Source organism: Herpailurus yagouaroundi, unplaced genomic scaffold (assembly GCF_014898765.1).
Source record: "Herpailurus yagouaroundi ecotype Mexico unplaced genomic scaffold, PumYag 194, whole genome shotgun sequence".
NCBI classification, from domain to species: domain Eukaryota; kingdom Metazoa; phylum Chordata; class Mammalia; order Carnivora; family Felidae; genus Herpailurus; species Herpailurus yagouaroundi.
Genome location: NW_024412425.1, coordinates 9,352,203 through 9,360,796, shown reverse-complemented (window position 1 = coordinate 9,360,796; position 8,594 = coordinate 9,352,203). Strand labels below are relative to the sequence as shown.

Below are 8,594 nucleotides of genomic sequence, written 5' to 3'. Positions count from 1 at the left end.
GTAAAAAGATTCCTTTTGGTCCAGAGAAATACTTTGGCTGCTAAAAGATGAAGTTAATGAGATTGGGCCATTTCTGAATGATTCTTCCTTCTTTAAAACCCTTAACCCCAAAACAAGTTATAACACAATCATCACACTTTGCAGCAGAATGGTATGTGGTCGGATAGCAAGAGGGACTTCCTCACAAGCGATGTGAAGCTCGGGAACAAGTCAACCAGTGAGGCTGATCATTGAGAAGCCTTCAGCAGGCACACGATCGGAAGCCGTCTCTGGGAAGTCAGGCAGAGGGCGTGGTTGGGAAGGAGGCTTCAGAGACTCACCAGGCAGACTCCCAAACAATGTGGGCTTGAGGAAGGGGCCAAGGTGGCTCCAGAAGTCCAAGCTGTAGGACACACTGTGACACTGAGTCAGCCATCAGCTGGTCATGTAGCTGAGCCCTACATGGTCCTTCCATGTAGGCATTTGCGATTCCTTGCAAATGTGGCCACGCCAGCCCTGGAGTCCCTGAAGACTTGAGAGCCTTTAGAGTGGCTTCCCTTCCCACCTGGCATCACGGCGACTTGTGTACATCTTGCCTCCATGGTGGCCCCGTGCCCATGATGCAAGGTCTGATGACCAGATGTGTGAGGATGGGGAGAAACAGGCAGGCTTAAAATCTGAAGTCCAGCCCAAGGCTTGTCCTTATCACTGCCTGTCACTGCCATGGATCATCATAGCGGGCCACACTGCATGCAGCTCTGTGCTCCCTGGGCACAGTAATGGGCATCAGTAATGTTTGCTGGCCCGGCAAACAGGGCACTCACCCCACCATCCCACCTCCTCCCTCTGCTCAGGTCAGGGTCTCCTCTCCTGGATGGTGCTGCACGGGTGCCAGGGAGAGTTAGCCGAGGTCTCCCCATGACACCATTTCCTCTAACCCTGTGCCCCAAAGTGACTGAAGGGGCCACATCTAATGTCCTGTTCATTCCCTCTGCAGCCTGGCTTCCTGAGGACCACCTCAGCCTCTTGCTTGGTTGGTTTGGGGACTGCCACAGTCAGAGAAACTCGGTGGTAAGTGACTTTCACTGGATGGTGGAATCAGAGCAGATCTTCCAGAGGACGAGGCACATGGCCACTGCAGTCAGTTATTAAGTTTATAACGAGCGAGGGGCCCCTGTGGCTGGACAAACGTGACTTACTGTGGGTATGGCAGAACGTTTAGTGACAAGAGGCAGAAACAACCCAAGATGGATCAAGAAGGGACTGGGGGAGTTAATGGGCTCAGGAGCCAAACCCCAGGAAGGGTGGAGTCCAGGGGATCAGCAGACAACTGGGGTTGTCATGACTCTCTCTCCTCTCATCTCCAGTGAGCAGCATCCCATCAGACACACTTCCTTATAATAGCTGGATGCTGGCAGCCACAGCACCAGGGCTCACAAGTTCCTGGCTTCCTGGGGAAGGAAGTGGGCATGGGAAGTGGGGCCACTCCATTGGCTCCACTGATTTGGTGGCCTGGATCACACACCCCGCACTGGCAGCAGCCTCACCCTCCCTTAGAGTCACATGGTTGAGCAAGGGAACATGCCCCAAAGAGGAAGGATACTGAGGTTCCAGAAGAGGCAAAGGTAGCATTCCAGCAAAGTGAAGGATGCCCGGGCCAGGAACACTTAGAAACCCTCTTCACCTAGGACTCCTATACTGGCAAGACCTAAGCCTGTATGAGGACTATATACCTTCTATTACCTATATAGAGCCCTTTCCTGGCTTCATCCCAAACCACAGGGAAGCTGGCAGGCAGTGGAGAGGGGGTGGTGGTGCAGAGGCTCCCCTCTCCAGAGAGATGTGCTCTGAACATGGCCCTCAAAGCTTCGGCCTCAGAGAAATACACAGTCGCCTCAATGAGTGTGTGTACTTGTCCCCTAAGGCTGCCATAGCAAAATACCAGAGATTCGGTGACTTAGACACCAGACATTTATTTTTGGACAGTTCTGGAGGCCAGATGTCCAAGATCAAGGTGCCAGCAAGGTAGGTTCCAGGCTGAGGCCTCTTTTCTGGGCTTGCAGGTGGCCACCTTCTCTCCGTGTGCTCACATGGCCTTTATTCTGTGCATGGGGATGGGGGCAGGGAAGATTGGTCTTCCTCTTCTTATAAGGACACCAGTCCCATCAGATTAGGACTCCACTCTTAACACCTCAGTTAGCCTTATTACCTCTTAAGGACCCCATATCCTGAAGGTAAGGCTTCAGCTTATGAAACTGGCAGCTAGAGCAGTGCGCCATGATGAGTGGGGGCAGCAGAAGAAGCCTGCAGGTCATCGGTGCATCGGTCAGCGGGCACTGCCAAGTCTTGGAGCACAGTCAAGCAGAAGCAGGGTGTGCTGCAGCCAGGCCCTAGTCAGGCCCCCTGACCTTGCCCTTTGAGCCATCCTGCATCCTCTCTGCTACTCTGACCACCCCAGGGAGCAGACGCTGAGATAGACTTTAAGCTCCAGGAGTTCTATTAGGGGACTGGGAAGGAACAGTGTAGGATGTGGCAGTAAGCAGGTTATTGCTAGGAGCGACCCGCGGGCACCCCTGGGGCACTGCAGACCTCAGAGTTGCCCCACCCAAAAGGTGGAAAGGTGTAGACATCACTGCTGAAAGCTGCTCCTGGGGTGTTGGCTCCCAGATGTGTAGCAGCACATGTTCCATGGCCAGAGGGACACACAGGCAGAGTTGCAGTTACAAACAGTAAGATGCTGCTGGTGTGGGGCCACAGTGAGTGACCTGGGGACACAGGCACACCAATGGCAGTTGCTACACTCTCCGAGCAGGTACTTCCATGGGGCGGTGAGCAGCCCCAAGTGACCAGAGAAAGAGGACCCCCAGCAGGGCTTGGTCCCAATGGACAAGCCCAAGCCTCATTCAGAAATGACCAGAAGCCACCAAGGGGTGCTGGGTGTCTCCCGCCAGACACTCTCCTGCCCCCCTGTGAGCGCATGAAGCTTCGTGCCTAAGAAGTAGCACCGCCCCAGAGTACAATCCCCCTCCCGGGTCTGTGTCTGCCACAGAACCGGGACACAGACTCAATCTGCCGTGTTAAATCAAGTCAGATAATTCTACTGTCTGCATCATAATTAACTTTACTTTCTTCACAGGAATACATTACAGCAAAATATATTAAGGAATTTTTTAAAAAAAGAAAAACCATTTTCCTCACTAGTATTATTTTCAATGAGCTAAGTGATGTTAGTTTTGAAATTGCAATCGGCAGAGAAAGCACGCGCACACAGAGTAATGGACAATTTTAATTTTCAACAATTGTGATTGTGTGAATAATGCTACTAATAGCTTCCATGGTGGTTTATATTCATTTGCCTGAAGCCAAACCCCAGACTTCTCTACTGAAGAATAAAAAGGTGAGTCGGGCCAACCGGTACACGTCTTGTGCCTCCCGCCCCCCTCCTCTGGAAAACCATTCTGTGCTGTGCCCATTTATCAGAACCATGCGGTGTTCTGGGCCCTTACTGGGGAGAACAGTTTGGGGAAGAACTTAAATTTAGACCCTCTGGCTCATGACCTGAATCGAGTATCAGGGGGTGGGGGGAAATCTGTCATTCCCCGCAAATGACTCTCCACTGCCACAATTATGAATCGCTCCAACACAAAACATTCAAATGGACAGCAGCAACCGGCACGCTGTGGGCTCCTTTAAAAATAAGCCCCATTGTTCCCCAACCGCCTATTAATAGCTAGAAAAGACATCTGTTCCTAATTTGGTCTTCTCAAATCAAGAAATCTTTCCTTCACTTCCCTCCGGGGCCAGGATGAAATCAATCAAGTGACAAAATTTATCAAGCACCAGGCACATTCCAGCCCAGAGCTCAGAGAGAAGTCTGCAGTCTGACCCAAGCCACCCGAAGGCCAGCGGCCAGAGGGAGCATGCACCGCCTCTCCAGTATCGACGTCCTCCCACACTCAGCACTACAAAGATTTCTAAGGAAGACCCCTGTATGGGCTAGTCGCACCCCTTTGGTACTCAAGACCCCAGCTCCACCACCAAGGGCTGGCTGTTCCACCAGACTCCAACTCCAAGCAGAGCTCCCCTGGGACTCCACCAGTGACAGGCTGCTCACGACCCCTCAGGGTGACTCTTCTAACCCCTGAATATCTGTGACTGCTAAACACACCTAAAACCCATCTCCCACAGGAGGATGGATTCTACTCTCAGAGGCCATATAGTTCATGTCAATTCTTCTTCCTATGTCAGTCCCTCGACTACCTGAGTAGAGATGTCTACCTACTGTCGGGACTCATCTCCCACTTGGATACCTGGATAGCAAGGGGCTCGTGATGGACCCAACTCCCAGAAAGGACAGTAGAGTCTAGTGACATGAGCCACATGGCGGCTCTCCCTCATTCCTGGGAGTGTTCATGTGCCACCTTCCATGCCCGTTCTTGCAGCTCCAGACCCACAGCACACCCGCCATTGCTCTGACACTCCACACCCTCCCCCACCCCAGGGCCTTTGCCAGCTCTTCTCTCTGCACAGCATGATTTTTCTCTAGCTTCTACATGGCTTGTCCCCATCTGTCCTCCAAATCCCTGGTCCTTGGAGCAGCCTTCACTGACTGCCCTGCTGAAGGGCACACCCTGTCATGCGAGGCATGCCCCTCTTTTTAAATACTTTGCAGAGCAGTGAGCACTGCCTGCTCTATTTCTCTTCTTTCTTAGTCACGTGTTTGTTATCTGACTCGCCTTCTAGAATGTAAGACCATGAACAAGTGCAGAGTAAGAACTCAATAAATGGTTGTCATCTGAAGAAAGAACAGTTTTCCAAGCAAAAGAAACAGCAGCCAGAGTCAAAGCACTAGAGAAGCCATGGAGCCTGTTGGTTCTGAGCACAGGCTTTGGATGGAGAAAGATCTAGGTTGGCCAGCTGTGTGGCCTTGGGCAAGCTCCCTGACCATCCTGACTCTTGGTTTCTGCACCTGCAAAAGGAGGACCATATAGCACATGCCTCCCCTTGATGTGAGTGAGGTGGTGCTTGCAGAGCACTTGGTATAAGAGCAAAGTGCGTCCTGAGACAAACCCTCCATCCATGAGGCTATGGTTAGTAGTGGGGAAGCTGTGGTCGGAGCTGGGGCCGCCCAAGGAGCCCCACATTGCAGAGGGAGATGTGGCAGGCAGGGTGGCGGGAAATATGAAAGCTTCTGTCCTTGACTACTGCACAGTGTGAGGGGCTGCCCAGCCCCTTGGAGCTGAGGGTGGAGTGGGCAGAAATAAATGCCACCCCTGAGGCCCAGGCTGGGAACCTGCCCCTGACTCAGCTGTTTCTCACTGTTCTCCTTTCTGCCCTGCGGAGGAGCTCCCAGCCCACTGGGGGCCTTGAGCTCAGAGGAGGCGACAGAAAGGGGAGCAAATCCATAGCTGCTTTCATAGGCTGCTTACATCCCTTGAGAGCAAGGAGGCCAGTGAGAAAGGAACAGGCCTTCAGCATCCCTTTCAGGAGGCCCAGAGCCTCCCCCTCTGCCCATGCAGGTCCCCTAGGTGGGGCTGTGGGAGAAGGCAGATGCCCTGGAGATCCAGGCTCCCCCGGGCCTGCCTCCAGGCTCCCCCAGGCCTGCCTCCAGCCTCATAGACCCAGTGCCCCCTGCGGCTCCTGGGACGGGGCCAAGCTGCTTCCGTTGGCCCCTGGTTCCCCAGTACACAGCAGGGATTGTGTGGCCTGCGGCAGGCGCTGAGCCACAGCTGAGGGGACAAGGCCCAGCTGTTCCTGGAGACAAGCGGGCAGCTTTCTTCCCACATGAAAAGGGAACCTGTGTCCCCTGGGGGAGGGGAAGGAGGAGGAGGAAAGGGGCCAGGGGATGCCCGGGCAGGGCTGTAAACACCCCTCCTCAGGGTCCCCACTGTGCCCCAGAGTGGGCCAGGTGGGGCCAGGAAGGGGAACTCAGCATCAGGTCCCAAATCAGCTTCCTAGGTTTGGCCATGGCTGAAGCCTGAGGCCTGGCCTGTGGTCCTGACCCCCATGTGCCCCTGGGCCTGCCCCTTCCCACTCTGGCCCCAGCTTCTTCACTGTAAAGAGGGAATTGGAGTGTTTCTCCCATGATCCTTGCAAAAGGGCAGATTCAAGGAAGGGGAAGGACTGTTTCCTACGAAGGCTGGTCTCTCTGCTTGGAGAGGAAGCAGGACACAGGACACATGAAGCATCTGAATGGCTCTGCTGTAGGACCCTGCATCTGCTTGGCAGGTAGACCAGCATGGTCCAGGGAATGTTGTGGGCAATCACTCACAAGTGCAAAACCCAAGACCCCAGGAAGGCACCCAAGAGGTGCTGATAGCAAGGTTAAGACAGACCGTGCCCCCAGAGCCCAAATGCTCCATCACAGAACATGAGGGCCTTCAGAGCCCTCGTTGTGAAAACTCACTAAAAATATCCAAAGTCAGGTCTCTTTTTATGTTTCCTCTTCCCTGGGTTTTATTAATCAAACACTTCATTCTTTAGGAATAAGGAATATTTCTACACCAGTCTCCACACACACACACACACACACACACACACACACACACTCCCCAGGGCAGCCCAGGGAGGGGCCTGTTCCTCTGGATTTCACTGCAGGTTCCAGGTCTGGATGAAGACAGTCTGGATGACCTTCATGAGTTCCAGGTCTTCCAAGGCTCAGTGGCAGAGCACTGGGACCTACCCTCCCAGGAGGTCACAGTCCTTGTCACAGAAGAGGGACACACAATGTGCCAACAGGGTTGGAAGAAGAAACCATGAGCACTTCAGGGAGAGCTTCTATAAGGGGGCTGAGCCTTATAAAAACCAGCTATGGACCACTATTCAGGGAGTGATTTTTAGTCAGGGATAAAGACCGGGACAGATACTGCCAGGACTCTTCCAGTCTTAACGGACAGACACTGGGGTCCTGGATATGAAAACAAAATGGGAAGGTACTGGCTAGGAAAGTGAGGACTATGGGGGTGCACCTCTCTCCAGGCATGGCTGAACCAGGGACATCAATAACATCATAAGATGATCTTTCTATGGGTCAGCTCTGGCTTCTCCCCCAAGGATGCAAAGGTGGCTCTGGCCATCCTCACAGCCCAGCACTTGTGGTGACCAGGGAGTGCTGCCTTCCTGATGGCTGTGGCCAGACTCCTCATTATGACATGCACATGACGTCCAGCCAGTGCCCTGTGGATCTCTGAGCCTATTACCATGGACAGGGCTCAGAGTGCTCTGACTGGCAAGATCTGGGTCACATTTACATCTCTGAAGCAGGGAATGGTCGGCCCCACTCACTCCAGAAGAATAGGGTGTGGGGGGAGGAGTTATCTCCATTTGGAAAGAGCTGTAGGCTTTTCCCTTAAAGATCAGCTATTCATGGCCCTGTTGGCTCAGAAGGTAGAGTTTGAGCCCTGCATCTGGTTCTGAACACTAACAGTGGGGAGCCTGCTTTGGATTCTCTCACTCCCTTTCTATCTTCCCCTCCACCACTTGCTCTCTCTCTCTCTCTCTCAAAATAAATAAATAAGCTTTTAGAAAAAATTAACTATTAACTATAAATGTGAACAGCAAGCCAGTATCACCTTCTTCCACAATGTGGGGACTGGGGGGTGGAAACTTAAAGAGTAGAGAGAATGAGGCTAACGTGCAGAGAAAGAGCCTAGGGAGAGAAACAGAACAAGAGTTCCTGGATCAAGCTCTGCCTGAAATCTATTCCAGTTCTGTGAATCAACAGACCTCTTTTTTGTTTGTTTCAGGTAGTGTGAATTGTTTTTCTGTCACTTGCAACCAAAATGAAGACATGTTTAAATTCCTGTCTTCCCAGATAAATGGTGAGCTCCAAAAGATAGGAAATCATATCTTCTCCAACTCTGTCCACCCCATACCAAGCACAGGATCTGGCATGGGTAGAATGCTTAATGGGAGCTTGTTGAATGAATGAAAAAGTATTGATAGTGATGACAATGATGAGGTCTTCTTTCCTCGCTGCCCTCTGCACATTCTTAGCATTTGTAGAGCACATTCCTGCACTCCACTGTGCCTGCACACAGCATCGTACCCACCCCTCACAATAGCCTCAGATTTGGGGTGCAGCAGGGGAGCTGGCTCCCCATTCTACAAGAAGAATGAGGGCTGGGGAAATTGTCACCCAGCCATCTTTCCTCAGGGATTGTCATTTGTTGCATGTTGATTAAAATGTTTTTGAGAGGCCCGTTTATGATACTAGGGAGCCACCTTTTGGACAGGTGGTGTCCCTGCCTCCTCAGAGGGTGTCCCCTCTCCAGAGTCTCCCTAAAGCTGTCGATATACCCAGGCACCTACTGATAGAGGGCTTGTGCAAAGCAAGGCGGCAAAGCCTCGGACATGTTTTAAGAGTGAGATGGAAATCGTTAGCTCCCATTTTAATTTAACAAGCCCAATTTTATAAATAAGAGTGAATTTTCCCAGGCTATTATATCTAATTATGCATTTACATCAATTCACATTATGCGGTTCTTGAAATGTTAATACCAAAGGCAATTTTCTGCTGACGGGTGGCATGGAGAAGAGCTTGCCTCACATTACAAGTCAATATTTTTGGAAATAATTACCCAGTTGCTCACTAGAGTCTGCACTGACTAACCCAG

At 52.0% G+C, this 8,594-nt stretch overlaps 1 long non-coding RNA gene across 1 annotated transcript; it reads left to right on the top strand.

The window, feature by feature from the left end:
* The first annotated feature begins 7,054 nt into the window (after positions 1–7,054).
* On the top strand, positions 7,055–7,814 carry LOC121011331 (uncharacterized). Its single transcript, XR_005781572.1, has 2 exons — positions 7,055–7,365; positions 7,725–7,814. It is a non-coding gene; the product is annotated as an uncharacterized LOC121011331 (long non-coding RNA).
* The last annotated feature ends 780 nt before the right edge of the window (positions 7,815–8,594 follow it).